The sequence below is a fragment of the Telmatherina bonti genome (assembly GCF_933228915.1).
Source record: "Telmatherina bonti genome assembly, chromosome: 5".
Classification (NCBI taxonomy): domain Eukaryota; kingdom Metazoa; phylum Chordata; class Actinopteri; order Atheriniformes; family Telmatherinidae; genus Telmatherina; species Telmatherina bonti.
This window is the reverse complement of record NC_136623.1, coordinates 39188993-39209538: the sequence shown is the minus strand read 5'-3', so window position 1 is coordinate 39209538 and position 20546 is coordinate 39188993. Positions and strand designations below refer to the sequence as shown.

Below are 20546 nucleotides of genomic sequence, written 5' to 3'. Positions count from 1 at the left end.
AGACACGCGGAGACGTGGAGACGTGGAGACTTTGAGACATGGAGACGTGGAGACGTGGAGACGTAGAGACGTAGAGACGTGGAGACGTGGAGACGTAGAGACATGGAGACGTAGAGACGTGGAGACGTAGACACGCGGAGACGTAGAAACATGGAGACGTGGAGACGTAGAGACTTGGAGACGTAGAGACGTAGACACGCGGAGACGTAGAAACATGGAGACGTAGAGACATGGAGACGTAGAGACGTGGAGACGTGGAGACATGGAGATGTAGAGACGTGGAGACGTAGAGACGTAGAGACGTGGAGACGTAGAGACGTGGAGACGTAGAAACATGGAGACGTAGAGACGTGGAGACGTAGAGACGTAGAAACATGGAGACGTAGAGACGTGGAGACGTAGAGATGTTCAGACATGGAGACGTAGACAGGTGGAGACGTGGAGGTTTTGTCTGATCCGGACTTCGGGATCGAACCAGCGCGTGGTCTACCTGCTGCACGCCGTTATGCCACAGCGGCTGCCAGACGTGTTGCCAGACCTGAAAGACCTCCACCATCATCATCGTTCCACAAATCAAAGCTGAACTTGACTGAAAAGAGAAGAATAGAAATCATCTTTCTTCTCTGTGATCTGAGGCGTGTTTTCATCGTGTGTGTGTGTGTGTGTGTGTGTGTGTGTGTGTGTGTGTGTGTGTGTTGGCGTCTTGAGAGCTGAATCGTGGTGAGAAGCATGTTGTCCAATATATATTTCTACATGAGTATATGGTACATACAAATATACATTCTTAAATAGGAGGCTAGTTACCAACACGAGACACGATAGAGGAGAGGAAAGTCCTTTTCTTCGGACTGCCACCAGGAGATATGACTTATTGGAACATTATAAAAAGTAAACAACATTTGTAAATGATAGGCTGAAACCTTTAGCACACATGCTCCACACATCCACATGCTCTCACACACACTCACACACACTGTGAAGGTAATAAATAAGGAGAACTGGGGCTCTTCTCCGTGTCAGCATCTTCTTCTTCGTTGGTTTTTTCACATCAGCCACCTGAAAGACAGAAAGAGACGAGATGGTCAGACATCACCTGGTTCCTGTCCTCTGTGTGACGGGTCAGGGTTAGCGTGACCGAGGTAACCCGGTTATCTGTCGGCGAGGACGTTGGTTATCCTGCCGCTCATTCAGCAGCACCGTCACGCCGTCACTGGACCGGAGTCTGACCGTGTAACGCTCAGAGAAACTGCAAACAAGCCCAGAGTCCAGACCTGGTCCGGACTGCAGGAACCAGACCGACTGGAGGAGGACCAGGTCTCAGGGTGGTCCAGAGTCCAGACCTGGTCCGGACTGCAGGAACCAGACAGACTGGAGGAGGACCGGGTCTCAGGGTGGTCCAGAGTCCTGACCTGGTCCTGACAGCAGGAACCAGACCGACTGGAGGAGGACCAGGTCTCAGGGTGGTCCAGAGTCCAGACCTGGTCCTGACAGCAGGAACCAGACCGACTGGAGGAGGACCAGGTCTCAGGGTGGTCCAGAGTCCAGACCTGGTCCTGACAGCAGGAACCAGACCGACTGGAGGAGGACCAGGTCTCAGGGTGGTCCAGAGTCCAGACCTGGTCCGGACAGAAGGAACCAGACCGACTGGAGGAGGACCAGGTCTCAGCGTGGTCCAGATTCCAGACCTGGTCCTGACAGCAGGAACCAGACCGACTGGAGGAGGACCAGGTCTCAGTGTGGTCCAGAGTCCAGACCTGGTCCTGACAGCAGGAACCAGACCGACTGGAGGAGGACCAGGTCTCAGGGTGGTCCAGAGTCCTGAACAAACAAACCAAAACTTAAGCAGTAAAAGTGAAACCTCCACGAGGACGGAGTGAAATTCCAGAAGTTCCTCCGGCTTCTGGAGGAAACATCACGTCGTTCCAACTCTGGAGTTTATTTAAGGGTGAAGCTTGGAGGAGGAGGAAGGGGGAAGAAGGAGGAGAAGGAGCAGCAGCAGGAGGAGCAGCAGGAGGAGGAGTCCACGATGAAGCAGATTAATAATTCACTCCTCCTCTCTGGTCCATCTCCAAGCCTTCCATTCATTCCGTCTGTCTGTCTTCTCCCAGCCTCCTGCTGGAAGCGCTAACCCTAACACGGCGTGAGCCAGGAGTCTGAAGTGTTGGAGGAGAGCTCGGGTAATCTGCTGCTCCTGCAGCCTCCTGCTGGAAGCCGTCTCCATGTCAGCGCAGGAACACGTGGTCCTGGACCGGAGAATCCACAGAAAACCAGCAGCACATGACTGCTTGTTCTGAAAACATCTGCTGGGTCAGGTCAACATGAAAACCACGAACACCACGAACACTATGAACACCATGAACACCATGAACACCATGAAGACCATGAACACCATGAACACCATGAACACCATGAACACCATGAAGACCATGAACACCATGAACACCATGAACACCATGAACACCATGAACACCACGAACACCACGAACACTACGAACACCATGAAGACCATGAACACCATGAACACCATGAACACCATGAACACCACGAACACCACGAACACCACGAACACTACGAACACCATGAAGACCATGAACACCATGAACACCATGAACACCATGAAGACCATGAACACCATGAACACTATGAACACCATGAACACCATGAACACCATGAACACCATGAACACCATGAAGACCATGAAGACCATGAACACCACGAACACCACGAACACTATGAACACCATGAACACCATGAACACCATGAACACCATGAAGACCATGAACACCATGAACACCACGAACACCACGAACACTATGAACACCATGAAGACCATGAACACCATGAACACCATGAACACCATGAAGACCATGAACACCATGAACACCATGAACACCATGAACACCATGAACACTATGAACACCATGAACACCATGAAGACCATGAAGACCATGAAGACCATGAACACCATGAACACCATGAACACCATGAACACCATGAAGACCATGAACACCATGAAGACCATGAACACCATGAAGACCATGAACACCATGAACACCATGAAGACCATGAACACCATGAACACCATGAACACCATGAACACCATGAAGACCATGAAGACCATGAACACCATGAACACCATGAACACCATGAACACTATGAACACCATGAAGACCATGAAGACCATGAACACCATGAACACCATGAACACCATGAACACTATGAACACCATGAACACCATGAACACCATGAACACCATGAACACCATGAACACCATGAACACCATGAACACCACAAACACTACGAACACCATGAAGACCATGAACACCATGAACACCATGAACACTATGAACACCATGAACACCATGAACACTATGAACACTATGAACACCATGAACACTATGAACACTATGAACACCATGAACACTATGAACACCATGAACACTATGAACACCATGAACACTATGAACACTATGAACACCATGAACACCATGAACACTATGAACACTGAACACTATGAACACCATGAACACCATGAACACCATGAACACTATGAACACCATGAAGACCATGAACACCATGAACACCATGAACACTATGAACACTGAACACTATGAACACCATGAACACTATGAACACCATGAACACCATGAACACTATGAACACCATGAACACCATGAACACCATGAACACTATGAACACCATGAACACCATGAACACCATGAACACCATGAACACCATGAACACTATGAACACCATGAACACCATGAACACCATGAACACCATGAACACTATGAACACCATGAACACCATGAACACCATGAACACTATGAACACCATGAACACCATGAACACCATGAACACCATGAAGACCATGAACACCATGAACACTATGAACACTGAACACCATGAACACCATGAACACCATGAAGACCATGAACACTATGAACACTGAACACTATGAACACCATGAACACCATGAACACCATGAACACCATGAAGACCATGAACACCATGAACACCACGGACACCACGAACACCACGAACACCATGAACACCATGAACACCATGAACACTATGAACACCATGAACACCATGAACACCATGAACACCATGAACACCATGAACACCATGAAGACCATGAACACCACGGACACCACGAACACCACGAACACTACGAACACTACGAACACCATGAACACCATGAACACCATGAACACCATGAACACTATGAACACCATGAACACCATGAACACCATGAACACCATGAACACCATGAACACCATGAACACCATGAACACCATGAACACCATGAACACTATGAACACCATGAACACCATGAACACTATGAACACCATGAACACCATGAACACCATGAACACCATGAACACCATGAACACTATGAACACCATGAACACTATGAACACCATGAACACCATGAACACCATGAACACCATGAACACTATGAACACCATGAACACCATGAACACCATGAACACCATGAACACCATGAACACTATGAACACCATGAACACCATGAACACCATGAACACCATGAACACCATGAACACCATGAACACCATGAACACTACGAACACCATGAAGACCATGAACACTATGAACACTGAACACCATGAACACCATGAACACCATGAAGACCATGAACACCATGAACACTATGAACACTGAACACTATGAACACCATGAACACTATGAACACCATGAACACCATGAACACTATGAACACCATGAACACCATGAACACCATGAACACCATGAACACTATGAACACCATGAACACCATGAACACCATGAACACCATGAACACTATGAACACCATGAACACCATGAACACCATGAACACCATGAACACTATGAACACCATGAACACCATGAACACCATGAACACTATGAACACCATGAACACCATGAACACCATGAACACCATGAACACTATGAACACCATGAACACCATGAACACCATGAACACCATGAACACTATGAACACTATGAACACCATGAACACCATGAACACCATGAACACTATGAACACCATGAACACCATGAACACCATGAACACCATGAACACCATGAACACTATGAACAACCATGAACACTATGAACAACCATGAATAACGATCAGAGCTGTAACCTTCAGCAGGAAGCAAAGTCACGTTCCACCTGCTCCTTTTCTTGTCAACACAGATACCCAAGCAGCCAGTCACGCGGCAGCAGCTACCGTAGTCCCACAGACAAGGTGAAAACGGCCATATGAAGGTCAAATCTGTCTAACGGGAACGTTTCCACCACCACATCACAAGGAATGAAAAAGGAGGTCTGAGTGGAAGGCGGTGCTGATGAAGAGGATGGTTTACAGTTCCGGTGTAGGTGTGGACGTCTGAAACATCGTCTGTCTGGAAGACAGCGAGGAGTTCATTGTTCTACTGGGGGGATGAACAAACAGCAGATGTAGGTTTCTCCTGGGAAAGAAAAGCAGCAACCAGGTGTGTGTGTGTGTGTGTGTGTGTGTGTGTGTGTTTCACTCGAGAACCAGATGAAGGTGGAGGTTTGAACAGGATTATTTTGCAGGAGAGCCGCCCTCCCACCCAGATATGAAATCCTTAAAAACCACAGTACACGCAGCACCTGACCAGTCCAGGAGCACTGAGGTCCTCCACCACCTCTGACCTCTGACCCCCCCCCCCCCCCCCCAGGACCTCTGACCCCACCCCTGGAGGACTTTACTGATGTTGTTTAATGAACTGAAGCAGACCGGCCCTGAATTCTGAATTCATCCTGACACCATGAACTGTGAAAGTGTGCTGATGGTTTAATAATGAGCCGCAAGAGGAAATCAGGGTGTGCATTTGTGTGTGTGTGTGTGTGTGTGTGTGTGTGTGTGTGTGTGTGTGTGTATGTGTGTGTGTGTGTGTGTGTGTGTGTGTGTGTGTATGTGTGTTTGTGTGTGTGTGTGTGAAAGAAAATTTTAACTGGTATGTTAAATTTGAAAGTCATTTTGAGAGGAATGCAGTCTTGTGGCCAGATCATCTCCAACAAGCTCTCCTCTGTCTGCAGCTTACGCATCCACCACTGCTGCAGGGAAGGCGTGGAGAAAACATGACGAAAACATGGAGAAAAATTGAGAAAACACGAAGAAAACATGTAGAAACACGGAGAAAACACAAAGAAAACATGGAGAAACACGAAGAACACACGTAGAAAACACGGACAAAACATGGAGAACACACGGAGAAAACATGGAGAAAAGATGGAGAAAACACGGAGAAAACACGAAGAAAACATGGAGAAAACATGGAGAAACACGAAGAACACACGGGACAAAACATGGAGAACACACGGAGAAAACATGGAGAAAAGATGGAGAAAACACGGAGAAAACACGAAGAAAACATGGAGAAAACATGGAGAAAACACAGAGAAAACACGAAGAAAACACGGACAAAGCACAAAGAAAACAGGGAGAAAACACGGAGAAAACATAAAAAACCAAAAGAAAACACGAAGAGAACATGGAGAAAACATGAAGAAAACATGAAGGAAAAACTAAGAAAACATGGAGAAAACACGGAGAAAACATAGAGAAACACGGAGAAAACATGGAGAAACACGGAGAAAACACGGAGAAAAGATGGAGAAAACACGGAGAAAACACGAAGAAAACATGGAGAAAACATGAAGAAAACATGGAGAAAACACGGAGAAAACATGGAGAAACATGGAGAAAACATGGAGAAACACGGAGAAAACACGGAGAAAACATGGAGAAACACGGAGAAAACACGGAGAAAACATGGAGAAAACACGGAGAAAAACGGAGAAAACACGGCGAAAACATGGAGAAAACAGAAAAAACCAAAAGAAAACATGGAGAAAACATGGAGAAAACATGAAGGAAAAACTAAGAAAACATGGAGAAAACACGGAGAAAACATGGAGAAAACACGGAGAAAACATGGAGAAACACGGAGAAAACACGGAGAAAACATGGAGAAAACACGGAGAAAACATGGAGAAACACGGAGAAAACACGAAGAAACACGGAGAAAACATGGAGAAAACACGGAGAAAATATGGAGAAAACACGGAGAAAACACGGAGAAACATGGAGAAAACACGGAGAAAACATGGAGAAACACGGAGAAAACACGGAGAAAACATGGAGAAAACACGGAGAAAACATGGAGAAACACGGAGAAAACACGGAGAAGCACGGAGAAAACACGGAGAAAACATGGAGAAACACGGAGAAAACACGGAGAAAACATGGAGAAAACAGAGAAAACATGAAGAAAACACGGACAAAGCACAAAGAAAACATGGAGAAAACACGGAGAAAACATGGAGAAACAGAGAAAACATGAAGAAAACACGGACAAAGCACAAAGAAAACATGGAGAAAACACGGAGAAAACAGAAAAAACCAAAAGAAAACATGGAGAAAACATGGAGAAAACATGAAGAAAACATGAAGGAAAAACTAAGAAAACATGGAGAAAACACGGAGAAAACATGGAGAAAACACGGACAAACACAGAGAAAACCAAAAGAAAACATGGAGAAAACATGGAGAAAACATGAAGAAAACATGAAGGAAAAACTAAGAAAACATGGAGAAAACACGGAGAAAACATGGAGAAAACACGGACAAACACAGAGAAAACACGGAGAAACACAGAGAAAACACGGAGAAAACATGGAGAAAACACGGAGAAAACATGGAGAAACACGGAGAAAACATGGAGAAAACACGGAGAAAACATGGAGAAACACGGAGAAAACACGGAGAAAACATGGAGAAAACATGGAGAAACACGGAGAAACATGGAGAAAACACGGAGAAAACACGGAGAAAACATGGAGAAAAGATGAAGAAACACGGAGAAAACACGGAGAAAACATGGAGAAAACATGGAGAAACACGGAGAAAACACGGAGAAGCACGGAGAAAACACGGAGAAAACATGGAGAAACACGGAGAAAACACGGAGAAAACACGGAGAAACACGGAGAAAACACGGAGAAAACATGGAGAAAACAGAGAAAACACGAAGAAAACACGGACAAAGCACAAAGAAAACATGGAGAAAACACGGAGAAAACAGAAAAAACCAAAAGAAAACATGGAGAAAACATGGAGAAAACATGAAGAAAACATGAAGGAAAAACTAAGAAAACATGGAGAAAACACGGAGAAAACATGGAGAAAACACGGAGAAACACAGAGAAAACACGGAGAAACACGGAGAAAACACGGAGAAAACATGGAGAAACACGGAGAAAACATGGAGAAAACACGGAGAAAACATGGAGAAAACACGGCGAAAACATGGAGAAACACGGAGAAAACACGGAGAAAACATGGAGAAAACACGGAGAAAACATGGAGAAACACGGAGAAACATGGAGAAAACACGGAGAAAACATGGAGAAAAGATGAAGAAACACGGAGAAAACACGGAGAAACACGGAGAAAACACGGAGAAAACATGGAGAAACACGGAGAAAACACGGAGAAAACACGGAGAAAACATGGAGAAAAGATGAAGAAAACATAGAGTAATTCAAGTAACTAGTAAAGTAATCAGAGGGACTAGTAAAGTAATCCGACCTTCATGATTCATGTCAAACAAATGCAGGGTCACATGAGAAACACCATCAGAGTTTTGAGCTGAAACAAGACTTTGATGTGATGAGACCACAGACTGCAAATAAAAACATGGGCGGAGCCTCCATGATGTCACCTGTAGGTTTCTGACGGTTTGGATTGAATCTCGGTGGGCGGTTCCTACCGTCACCATCTTGGCAGGGGCATGCGTGTCGTCTCGCTCGGAAAATACAAATATGGGCAAAGAGGTGGAGCTGAGAGGGGGGCTGTGAGCGTCATGGTGGATGATTGACATCGAGCGAACTCTGAGCTTTCTGTAGCTAAGAGCTAACCGAGCTAACCCGGAGCTAACCAGTTTGTACAAGGCTGTAAACATGTTTATTCCTGCTGTAAACATGTTTATTTCTGCTGTAAACATGTTTATTTCTGCTGTAAACATGTTTATTCCTGCTGTAAAGTTGGTCTTTTTAACATGGGAGTCTATGGGGATTTGCTCTGTTTTGCAGCCCCTAGTGGATGAAGGGGGAACTGCAGGTTTCAGCACTTCCGCATTGGTTTCACTTTGCTGCTTGATCTTCAGAGCTCATCTTATCTCACAAACAGTTTTTACATGAGTGGCCAATGAGATCTGAACAAACTCTAAACTCACTTCCAACATGACAAATGTCTGGAAAACAAGCCTGAAGCGTCTGGCAGCAGAAGTCTGGAGATCATGTGGGCATCACACGCTCTGATAAGCCGGTTACAACACGTGTGGAACGTCTCGCCTCAACAGACACGTGTGTGTGATGTGTGGCTGCAGTGGAGCATCACAGGATGGAGTATATGCTGAACGAAGCTGGAGCGCCGCTGCTGGGAACGTTGTTTTAGCTTTGTGCTCGTGGTTTCAGCGCCGCAGAAGCTACGAGACACGATCTGACCGGCCTACCAGCTAACTGCTCTCAGCATCTACACGACACGCCGCTGATCACATCCACAAGAGCTTCCTCCGAGTGTGGAAATCTGTTTCCTCTCCACGAGATGAGAATGTTCCAGATCCAAACGGGAACATCAACACTCGGCGGCAGACTCGCCAGCTCTCCCCACTTTTCTGCTGTTTTTCTTCTCTCAGTTGTCTAAGCCAGAGTCACTGAATATGAGCCTTCAAAGCACACACACACACACACACACACACACACACACACACACACTAGCTTCCCAGCCAACACTGTGTTGCACATTCATGTGTTTCCCATTACCGTGTCCTGGTAGCACACACTTTCTGTTCAGTTTCTCCAGAATCAGCATTTAATGGTTAAAATCCCAAAACCCAACTCAGTCTGCACACACACACACCTCTCCATATCATTCCACATAGAAACCACTGTAGGCCGGGTGGCGCCTGCCTGGAGGCTTCCACTGCTCTGGGCTTCGGGGGACGGAGGCTCTCTCTGCTTCGCCTGCCCGGGCTCTGTGCGCGGTGGGCTTGCCGGGCCCTGGGGGCCTTGGCTTCCTCCCCTACACCTCGGGTCGTGGTCGTGCTCCCCTACAAGCACTCAGCTGATCTTTGATTGCATGATCACAGGTTGAACACTCACACGTGCACGCCCACATGCGCTCATCTTCCCATCTGCTTCCTACTAAATGTTGCTGATGACTCTCTGTAGGTATGTTTAGTAACGGTTGGTATTGTAATTATTTTATTAATTCATTTACTTTTTTACTTTTATTTTTCATTTCTTTTGTCTGTTTTTGAATATTGTTACTATCCTACTTATGTCTTGTTGTATTTTTTCACTACTTTATATTGTTTTGCAAATACTGTAACTTTAGCAGCTTAGACACGCCTTTCTTTTCTCTCTCTCTTTTTCCTCCTTTCATTTCCTCTTTTTTTTCCTCTTTCCCTGCCAGGTCCAGCTCGGCCATATCAAGACTGGCGATGATTGCAAAATGATAAAAGGAAAATAAAATAAAATAATTATCATAATAATAAAAATATTCAGATTATCAAGGGCAGCTATTTACATGAGATGTCTCCTTTGACAGAGCAAATCTGTCTGGCAAAAATATGGCACGCAGATTGCTGTTCTGTCTGCTGAGATGCTGGACAGGACAGGTTAAAAAAAAAAGAAAACCACTTTTGGAAGCTTCTGCATGTGGACAGCTAACATCCATCGCATTCACCACTGAGGCTGTTGGGGTGCAGCTGCACGTTATGATGCACACCGTCCACCAAGTCCAGCTTTAGTCCAGCTTTAGTCCAGCTTTAGTCCAGCAAGTCCAGCTTTTGTCCAGCAAGACCAGCTTTAGTCCAGCTTTAGTCCAGCTTTAGTCCAGCAAGTCCAGCTTTAGTCCAGCTTTAGTCCAGCTTTGGTTCAGCAAGTCCAGCTTTTGTCCAGCTTTGGTCCAGCAAGTCCAGCTTTTGTCCAGCAAGACCAGCTTTAGTCCAGCTTTAGTCCAGCAAGTCCAGCTTTTGTCCAGCAAGACCAGCTTTAGTCCAGCTTTAGTCCAGCAAGTCCAGCTTTAGTCCAGCTCTAGTCCAGCTTTTGTCCAGCAAGTCCAGCTTTTGTCCAGCTTTAGTCCAGCAAGTCCAGCTTTTGTCCAGCAAGTCCAGCTTTAGTCCAGCTTTAGTCCAGCAAGTCCAGCAAGTCCAGCTTTAGTCCAGCTTTAGTCCAGCTTTGGTTCAGCAAGTCCAGCTTTTGTCCAGCTTTGGTCCAGCAAGTCCAGCTTTTGTCCAGCAAGACCAGCTTTAGTCCAGCTTTAGTCCAGCAAGTCCAGCTTTAGTCCAGCTCTAGTCCAGCTTTAGTCCAGCAAGTCCAGCTTTTGTCCAGCTTTAGTCCAGCAAGTCCAGCTTTTGTCCAGCAAGTCCAGCTTTAGTCCAGCTTTAGTCCAGCAAGTCCAGCAAGTCCAGCTTTAGTCCAGCTTTAGTCCAGCTTTGGTTCAGCAAGTCCAGCTTTTGTCCAGCTTTGGTCCAGCAAGTCCAGCTTTTGTCCAGCAAGACCAGCTTTAGTCCAGCTTTAGTCCAGCAAGTCCAGCTTTAGTCCAGCTCTAGTCCAGCTTTAGTCCAGCAAGTCCAGCTTTTGTCCAGCTTTAGTCCAGCAAGTCCAGCTTTTGTCCAGCAAGTCCAGCTTTTGTCCAGCTTTGGTCCAGCAAGTCCAGCTTTTGTCCAGCTTTAGTCCAGCAAGTCCAGCTTTTGTCCAGCAAGTCCAGCTTTAGTCCAGCTTTAGTCCAGCAAGTCCAGCAAGTCCAGCTTTAGTCCAGCTTTGGTTCAGCAAGCCCAGCATTTGTCCAGCTTTAGTCCAGCAAGTCCAGCTTTTGTCCAGCAAGACCAGCTTTAGTCCAGCTTTAGTCCAGCTCTAGTCCAGCTTTGGTCCAGCAAGTCCAGCTTTGGCCCAGCTTTAGTCCAGTTTTACTCCAGCTTTAGTCCTGCTTTGGTTCAGCTTTAGTCCAGCTTTTGTCCACCAAGTTCAGCTTTAGCCGAGATTTAGTCCAGCTTTAGTCCAGCTTTAGTCCAGGAAGTCCAGCTTTAGTCCAGCCTTGGTCCAGCAAGTCCAGCTTTAGTTTAGCTTTAGTCCAGACGTTAGTCCATCTTTGGTCCAGCAAGTCCAGCAAGTCCAGCTTTTGTCCAGCTTTAGTCCAGCAAGTCCAGCAAGTCCAGCTTTTGTCCAGCAAGTCCAGCTTTAGTCCAGCTTTAGTCCAGCAAGTCCAGCTTTAGTCCAGCTTTGGTCCAGGAAGTCCAGCTTTAGTCCAGCTTTGGTCCAGCAAGTCCAGCTTTAGTCCAGCTATAGTCCAGCTTTAGTCCAGCAAGTCCATCTTTGGTCCAGCTTCAGTCCAGCTTTAGTAAGGCTTTGGTCCAGCTTTAGTCCAGCAAGTCCAGCTTTGGTCCAGCAACGCCAGCTTTAGTCCAGCAAGTCCAGTTTTGGTCCAGCTTTAGCCCAGCTTTAGGCCAACAAGTCCAGCTTTATTCCAGCTTTAGTCCAGCAATTCCAGCTTTAGTCCAGCTTTAGTCAAGCAAGTCCCGCTTTGGTCCAGCTTTAGTCCAGTTTTAGTCCAGCTTTAGTCCAGCTTTGGTCCAGCTTTAGTCCAGCAAGTCCAGTTTTGGTCCAGCTTTAGCCCAGCTTTAGGCCAACAAGTCCAGCTTTATTCCAGCTTTAGTCCAGCAAGTCCCGCTTTAGCCCAGATTTAGTCCAGCTTTAGTCCAGCAAGTCCAGCTTTGGTCCAGCAAGTCCAGCTTTAGTCCAGCTTTAGTCCAGCAAGTCCAGCTTTAGTCCAGCTTTGGTCCAGCAAGTCCAGCTTTAGTCCAGCTATAGTCCAGCTTTAGTCCAGCAAGTCCATCTTTGGTCCAGCTTCAGTCCAGCTTTAGTAAGGCTTTGGTCCAGCTTTAGTCCAGCAAGTCCAGCTTTGGTCCAGCAACGCCAGCTTTAGTCCAGCAAGTCCAGTTTTGGTCCAGCTTTAGCCCAGCTTTAGGCCAACAAGTCCAGCTTTATTCCAGCTTTAGTCCAGCAATTCCAGCTTTAGTCCAGCTTTAGTCAAGCAAGTCCCGCTTTGGTCCAGCTTTAGTCCAGTTTTAGTCCAGCTTTAGTCCAGCTTTGGTCCAGCTTTAGTCCAGCAAGTCCAGTTTTGGTCCAGCTTTAGCCCAGCTTTAGGCCAACAAGTCCAGCTTTATTCCAGCTTTAGTCCAGCAAGTCCCGCTTTAGCCCAGATTTAGTCCAGCTTTAGTCCAGCAAGTCCAGCTTTGGTCCAGCAAGTCCAGCTTTAGTCCAGCAAGTCCAGCTTTAGTCCAGCTTTGGTCCAGCAAGTCCAGCTTTAGTTTAGCTTTAGTCCAGACGTTAGTCCATCTTTGGTCCAGCAAGTCCAGCTTTAGTCCAGCTTTAGTCCAGCTTTGGCCCAGCTTTAGGCCAACAAGTCCAGCTTTATTCCAGCTTTAGTCCAGCAAGTCCCGCTTTAGCCCAGATTTAGTCCAGCTTTAGTCCAGCAACGCCAGCTTTAGTCCAGCTTTAGTCCAGCAAGTCCAGTTTTGGTCCAGCTTTAGTCCAGCTTTGGTCCAGCTTTAGTCCAGCAAGTCCAGTTTTGGTCCAGCTTTAGCCCAGCTTTAGACCAACAAGTCTAGCTTTATTCCAGCTTTAGTCCAGCAAGTCCCGCTTTGGTCCAGCTTTAGTCCAGCTTTTGTCCAGCAAGTTCTGCTTTAGCCCAGATTTAGTCCAGCTTTAGTCCAGTTCTAGTCCAGCAAGTCCAGCTTTGGCCCAGCTTTAGTCCAGTTTTACTCCAGCTTTAGTCCTGCTTTGGTTCAGCTTTAGTCCAGCTTTTGTCCACCAAGTTCAGCTTTAGCCCAGATTTAGTCCAGCAAGTCCAGCTTTGGTCCAGCAAGTCCAGCTTTAGTCCAGCTTTAGTCCAGCAAGTCCAGCTTTAGTCCAACTTTGGTCCAGCAAGTCCAGCTTTAGTCCTGCTTTGGTTCAGCTTTAGTCCAGCTTTTGTCCACCAAGTTCAGCTTTAGCCCAGATTTAGTCCAGCAAGTCCAGCTTTGGTCCAGCAAGTCCAGCTTTAGTCCAGCTTTAGTCCAGCAAGTCCAGCTTTAGTCCAACTTTGGTCCAGCAAGTCCAGCTTTAGTTTAGCTTTAGTCCAGACGTTAGTCCATCTTTGGTCCAGCAAGTCCAGCTTTAGTCCAGCAAGTCCAGCTTTTGTCCAGCAAGACTAGCTTTAGTCCAGCTTTAGTCCAGCAAGTCCAGCAAGTCCAGCTTTAGTCCAGCTTTTGTCCAGCAAGTCCAGCTTTTGTCCAGCTTTAGTCCAGCAAGTCCAGCTTTTGTCCAGCAAGACCAGCTTTAGTCCAGTTTTACTCCAGCAAGTCCAGCTTTAATCCAGGTTTGGTCCAGCAAGTCCAGCTTTTGTCCAGCTTTAGTCCAGCAAGTCCAGCAAGTCCAGCTCTTGTCCAGCAAGTCCAGCTTTTGTCCAGCAAGACCAGCTTTAGTCCAGCTTTAGTCCAGCAAGTCCAGCTTTAGTCCAGCTTTGGTCCAGCTTTAGTTCAGCTTTGGTCCAGCAAGTCAAGCTTTGGTCCAGCTTTAGTCCAGCTTTAGTCCAGCAAGTCCAGCTTTAGTCCAGCTTTAATCCAGCAAGTCCAGCTTTAGTCCAGCTATAGTCCAGCTTTAGTCCAGCAAGTCCAGCTTTGGTCCAGCTTCAGTCCAGCTTTAGTAAGGCTTTGGTCCAGCTTTAGTCCAGCAAGTCCAGCTTTGGTCCAGCAACGCCAGCTTTAGTGCAGCTTTAGTCCAGCTTTAGGCCAAAAAGTCCAGCTTTATTCCAGCTTTAGTCCAGCAATTCCAGCTTTAGTCCAGCAAGTCCAGCTTTAGTCCAGCTTTAGTCAAGCAAGTCCCGCTTTGGTCCAGCTTTAGTCCAGCTTTAGTCCAGCTTTGGTCAAGCTTTAGTCCAGCAAGTATATCTTTAGTACAGCTTTAGTCCAGCAAGTCCAGTATTGGTCCAGCTTTAGCCCAGCTTTAGGCCAACAAGTCCAGCTTTATTCCAGCTTTAGTCCAGCAAGTCCCGCTTTGGTCCAGCTTTAGTCCAGCTTTTGTCCAGCAAGTTCAGCTTTAGCCCAGATTTAGTCCAGCTTTAGTCCAGTTTTAGTCCAGCTTTAGTCCAGCAAGTCCAGCTTTGGCCCAGCTTTAGTCCAGTTTTACTCCAGCTTTAGTCCTGCTTTGGTTCAGCTTTAGTCCAGCTTTTGTCCAGCAAGTTCAGCTTTAGCCCAGATTTAGTCCAGCTTTAGTCCAGCAAGTCCAGCTTTGGTCCAGCAAGTCCAGCTTTAGTCCAGCAAGTCCAGCTTTAGTCCAGCTTTGGTCCAGCAAGTCCAGCTTTAGTTTAGCTTTAGTCCAGACGTTAGTCCATCTTTGGTCCAGCAAGTCCAGCTTTAGTCCAGCTTTGGTCCAGCAAGTCCAGCTTTTGTCCAGCAAGACCAGCTTTAGTCCAGCTTTAGTCCAGCAAGTCCAGCAAGTCCAGCTGTAGTCCAGCTTTGGTCCAGCAAGTCCAGCTTTTGTCCAGCTTTAGTCCAGCAAGTCCAGCAAGTCCAGCTTTTGTCCAGCAAGACCAGCTTTAGTCCAGCTTTGGTCCAGCAAGTCCAGATTTAGTCCAGCTATAGTCCAGCTTTAGTCCAGCAATTCCAGCTTTAGTCCAGCAAGTCCAGCTTTAGTCAAGCAAGTCCCGCTTTGGTCCAGCTTTAGTCCAGTTTTAGTCCAGCTTTAGTCCAGCTTTGGTCCAGCTTTAGTCCAGCAAGTCTATCTTTAGTACAGCTTTAGTCCAGCAAGTCCAGTTTTGGTCCAGCTTTAGGCCAACAAGTCCAGCTTTAGTCCAGCTTTTGTCCAGCAAGTTCAGCTTTTGCCCAGATTTAGTCCAGTTTTAGTCCAGCTTTAGTCCAGCAAGTCCAGCTTTGGCCCAGCTTTAGTCCAGTTTTACTCCAGCTTTAGTCCTGCTTTGGTTCAGCTTTACTCCAGCTTTTGTCCACCAAGTTCAGCTTTAGCCCAGATTTAGTCCAGCTTTAGTCCAGCAAGTCCAGCTTTGGTCCAGCAAGTCCAGCTTTAGTCCAGCTTTAGTCCAGCAAGTCCAGCTTTAGTCCAGCTTTGGTCCAGCAAGTCCAGCTTTAGTTTAGCTTTAGTCCAGACGTTAGTCCATCTTTGGTCCAGCAAGTCCAGCTTTAGTCCAGCTTTAGTCCAGCAAGTCCAGCAAGTCCAGCTTTAGTCCAGCTTTGGTCCAGCAAGTCCAGCTTTTGTGCAGCTTTAGTCCAGCAAGTCCAGCAAGTCCAGCTTTGGTCCAGCAAGACCAGCTTTAGTCCAGCTTTAGTCCAGCAAGTCCAGCAAGTCCAGCTTTAGTCCAGCTTTGGTCCAGCAAGTCCAGCTTTTGTCCAGCTTTAGTCCAGCAAGTCCAGCAAGTCCAGCTTTTGTCCAGCTTTAGTTCAGCAAGTCCAGCTTTTGTCCAGCAAGACCAGCTTTAGTCCAGCTTTAGTCCAGCAAGTCCAGCTTTAGTCCAGCTTTGGTCCAGCTTTAGTTCAGCTTTGGTCCACCAAGTTCAGCTTTAGCCCAGATTTAGTCCAGCAAGTCCAGCTTTGGTCCAGCAAGTCCAGCTTTAGTCCAGCTTTAGTCCAGCAAGTCCAGCTTTAGTCCAGCTTTGGTCCAGCAAGTCCAGCTTTAGTTTAGCTTTAGTCCAGACGTTAGTCCATCTTTGGTCCAGCAAGTCCAGCTTTAGTCCAGCAAGTCCAGCAAGTCCAGCTTTTGTCCAGCAAGACTAGCTTTAGTCCAGCTTTAGTCCAGCAAGTCCAGCTTTAGTCCAGCTTTGGTCCAGCAAGTCCAGCTTTTGTCCAGCAAGTCCAGCAAGTCCAGCTTTTGTCCAGCAAGACTAGCTTTAGTCCAGCTTTACTCCAGCAAGTCCAGCAAGTCCAGCTTTAATCCAGGTTTGGTCCAGCAAGTCCAGCTTTTGTCCAGCTTTAGTCCAGCAAGTCCAGCAAGTCCAGCTTTTGTCCAGCTTTAGTCCAGCAATTTCAGCTTTAGTCCAGCAAATCCAGCTTTAGTCCAGCTTTAGTCAAGCAAGTCCCGCTTTGGTTCAGCTTTACTCCAGCTTTTGTCCACCAAGTTCAGCTTTAGCCCAGATTTAGTCCAGCTTTAGTCCAGCAAGTCCAGCTTTGGTCCAGCAAGTCCAGCTTTAGTCCAGCTTTAGTCCAGCAAGTCCAGCTTTAGTCCAGCTTTGGTCCAGCAAGTCCAGCTTTAGTCCAGTTTTAGTCCAGCTTTAGTCCAGCTTTGGTCCAGCTTTAGTCCAGCAAGTCTATCTTTAGTACAGCTTTAGTCCAGCAAGTCCAGTTTTGGTCCAGCTTTAGGCCAACAAGTCCAGCTTTAGTCCAGCTTTTGTCCAGCAAGTTCAGCTTTTGCCCAGATTTAGTCCAGTTTTAGTCCAGCTTTAGTCCAGCAAGTCCAGCTTTGGCCCAGCTTTAGTCCAGTTTTACTCCAGCTTTAGTCCTGCTTTGGTTCAGCTTTACTCCAGCTTTTGTCCACCAAGTTCAGCTTTAGCCCAGATTTAGTCCAGCTTTAGTCCAGCAAGTCCAGCTTTGGTCCAGCAAGTCCAGCTTTAGTCCAGCTTTAGTCCAGCAAGTCCAGCTTTAGTCCAGCTTTGGTCCAGCAAGTCCAGCTTTAGTTTAGCTTTAGTCCAGACGTTAGTCCATCTTTGGTCCAGCAAGTCCAGCTTTAGTCCAGCTTTAGTCCAGCAAGTCCAGCAAGTCCAGCTTTAGTCCAGCTTTGGTCCAGCAAGTCCAGCTTTTGTGCAGCTTTAGTCCAGCAAGTCCAGCAAGTCCAGCTTTGGTCCAGCAAGACCAGCTTTAGTCCAGCTTTAGTCCAGCAAGTCCAGCAAGTCCAGCTTTAGTCCAGCTTTGGTCCAGCAAGTCCAGCTTTTGTCCAGCTTTAGTCCAGCAAGTCCAGCAAGTCCAGCTTTTGTCCAGCTTTAGTTCAGCAAGTCCAGCTTTTGTCCAGCAAGACCAGCTTTAGTCCAGCTTTAGTCCAGCAAGTCCAGCTTTAGTCCAGCTTTGGTCCAGCTTTAGTTCAGCTTTGGTCCACCAAGTTCAGCTTTAGCCCAGATTTAGTCCAGCAAGTCCAGCTTTGGTCCAGCAAGTCCAGCTTTAGTCCAGCTTTAGTCCAGCAAGTCCAGCTTTAGTCCAGCTTTGGTCCAGCAAGTCCAGCTTTAGTTTAGCTTTAGTCCAGACGTTAGTCCATCTTTGGTCCAGCAAGTCCAGCTTTAGTCCAGCAAGTCCAGCAAGTCCAGCTTTTGTCCAGCAAGACTAGCTTTAGTCCAGCTTTAGTCCAGCAAGTCCAGCTTTAGTCCAGCTTTGGTCCAGCAAGTCCAGCTTTTGTCCAGCAAGTCCAGCAAGTCCAGCTTTTGTCCAGCAAGACTAGCTTTAGTCCAGCTTTACTCCAGCAAGTCCAGCAAGTCCAGCTTTAATCCAGGTTTGGTCCAGCAAGTCCAGCTTTTGTCCAGCTTTAGTCCAGCAAGTCCAGCAAGTCCAGCTTTTGTCCAGCTTTAGTCCAGCAATTTCAGCTTTAGTCCAGCAAATCCAGCTTTAGTCCAGCTTTAGTCAAGCAAGTCCCGCTTTGGTTCAGCTTTACTCCAGCTTTTGTCCACCAAGTTCAGCTTTATCCCAGATTTAGTCCAGCTTTAGTCCAGCAAGTCCAGCTTTGGTCCAGCAAGTCCAGCTTTAGTCCAGCTTTGGTCCAGCAAGTCCAGCTTTAGTCCAGCTTTGGTCCAGCAAGTCCAGCTTTAGTTTAGCTTTAGTCCAGACGTTAGTCCAGCTTTAATCCAGCAAGTCCAGCTTTAGTCCAGCTATAGTCCAGCTTTAGTCCAGCTATAGTCCAGCTTTGGTCCAGCTTCAGTCCAGCTTTAGTAAGGCTTTGGTCCAGCTTTAGTCCAGCAAGTCCAGCTTTGGTCCAGCAACGCCAGCTTTAGTCCAGCTTTAGTCCAGCAAGTCCAGCTTTAGTCCAGCAAGTCCAGCTTTAGTCCAGCTTTAGTCAAGCAAGTCCCGCTTTGGTCCAGCTTTAGTCCAGCTTTAGTCCAGCTTTGGTCAAGCTTTAGTCCAGCAAGTCTATCTTTAGTACAGCTTTAGTCCAGCAAGTCCAGTTTTGGTCCAGCTTTAGCCCAGCTTTAGGCCAACAAGTCCAGCTTTATTTCAGCTTTAGTCCAGCAAGTCCCGCTTTGGTCCAGCTTTAGTCCAGCTTTTGTCCAGCAAGTTCAGCTTTAGCCCAGATTTAGTCCAGCTTTAGTCCAGTTTTAGTCCAGCTTTAGTCCAGCAAGTCCAGCTTTGGCCCAGCTTTAGTCCAGTTTTACTCCAGCTTTAGTCCTGCTTTGGTTCAGCTTTAGTCCAGCTTTTGTCCACCAAGTTCAGCTTTAGCCCAGATTTAGTCCTGCTTTAGTCCAGCAAGTCCAGCTTTTGTCCAGCAAGTTCAGCTTTAGCCCAGATTTAGTCCAGCTTTAGTCCAGTTCTAGTCCAGCAAGTCCAGCTTTGGCCCAGCTTTAGTCCAGTTTTACTCCAGCTTTAGTCCTGCTTTGGTTCAGCTTTAGTCCAGCTTTTGTCCACCAAGTTCAGCTTTAGCCCAGATTTAGTCCAGCAAGTCCAGCTTTGGTCCAGCAAGTCCAGCTTTAGTCCAGCAAGTCCAGCTTTAGTCCAGCTTTGGTCCAGCAAGTCCAGCTTTAGTTTAGCTTTAGTCCAGACGTTAGTCCATCTTTGGTCCAGCAAGTCCAGCTTTAGTCCAGCTTTAGTCCAGCTTTGGTCCAGCAAGTCCAGCTTTTGTCCAGCAAGACCAGCTTTAGTCCAGCAAGTCCAGCAAGTCCAGCTTTAGTCCAGCTTTGGTCCAGCAAGTCCAGCTTTTGTCCAGCTTTAGTCCAGCAAGTCCAGCAAGTCCAGCTTTTGTCCAGCAAGACCAGCTTTAGTCCAGCTTTAGTCCAGCTTTGGTCCAGCAAGTCCAGCTTTAGTCCAGCTATAGTCCAGCTTTAGTCCAGCAAGTCCATCTTTGGTCCAGCTTCAGTCCAGCTTTAGTAAGGCTTTGGTCCAGCTTTAGTCCAGCAAGTCCAGCTTTGGTCCAGCAACGCCAGCTTTACTCCAGCTTTAGTCCAGCAAGTCCAGTTTTGGTCCAGCTTTAGCCCAGCTTTAGGCCAACAAGTCCAGCTTTAGTCCAGCTTTAGTCCAGCAATTCCAGCTTTAGTCCAGCAAGTCCAGCTTTAGTCCAGCTTTAGTCAAGCAAGTCCCGCTTTGGTCCAGCTTTAGTCCAGTTTTAGTCCAGCCTTAGTCCAGCTTTGGTCCAGCTTTAGTCCAGCAAGTCTATCTTTAGTACAGCTTTAGTCCAGCAAGTCCAGTTTTGGTCCAGCTTTAGCCCAGCTTTAGGCCAACAAGTCCAGCTTTATTCCAGCTTTAGTCCAGCAAGTCCCGCTTTGG

At 47.0% G+C, this 20546-nt stretch overlaps 1 protein-coding gene across 1 annotated transcript in view; it reads right to left on the bottom strand.

The window, feature by feature from the left end:
* Positions 1-260: 260 nt before the first annotated feature.
* The window catches only part of cdk14 (cyclin dependent kinase 14), a 269156-nt gene continuing 248870 nt past the window's right edge, over positions 261-20546 (bottom strand). The window contains exon 15 of the mRNA XM_079240348.1: positions 261-1056. The gene's annotated coding sequence lies outside the window, so the exon portion shown is untranslated. The remainder of the gene's footprint in view (positions 1057-20546) is intronic.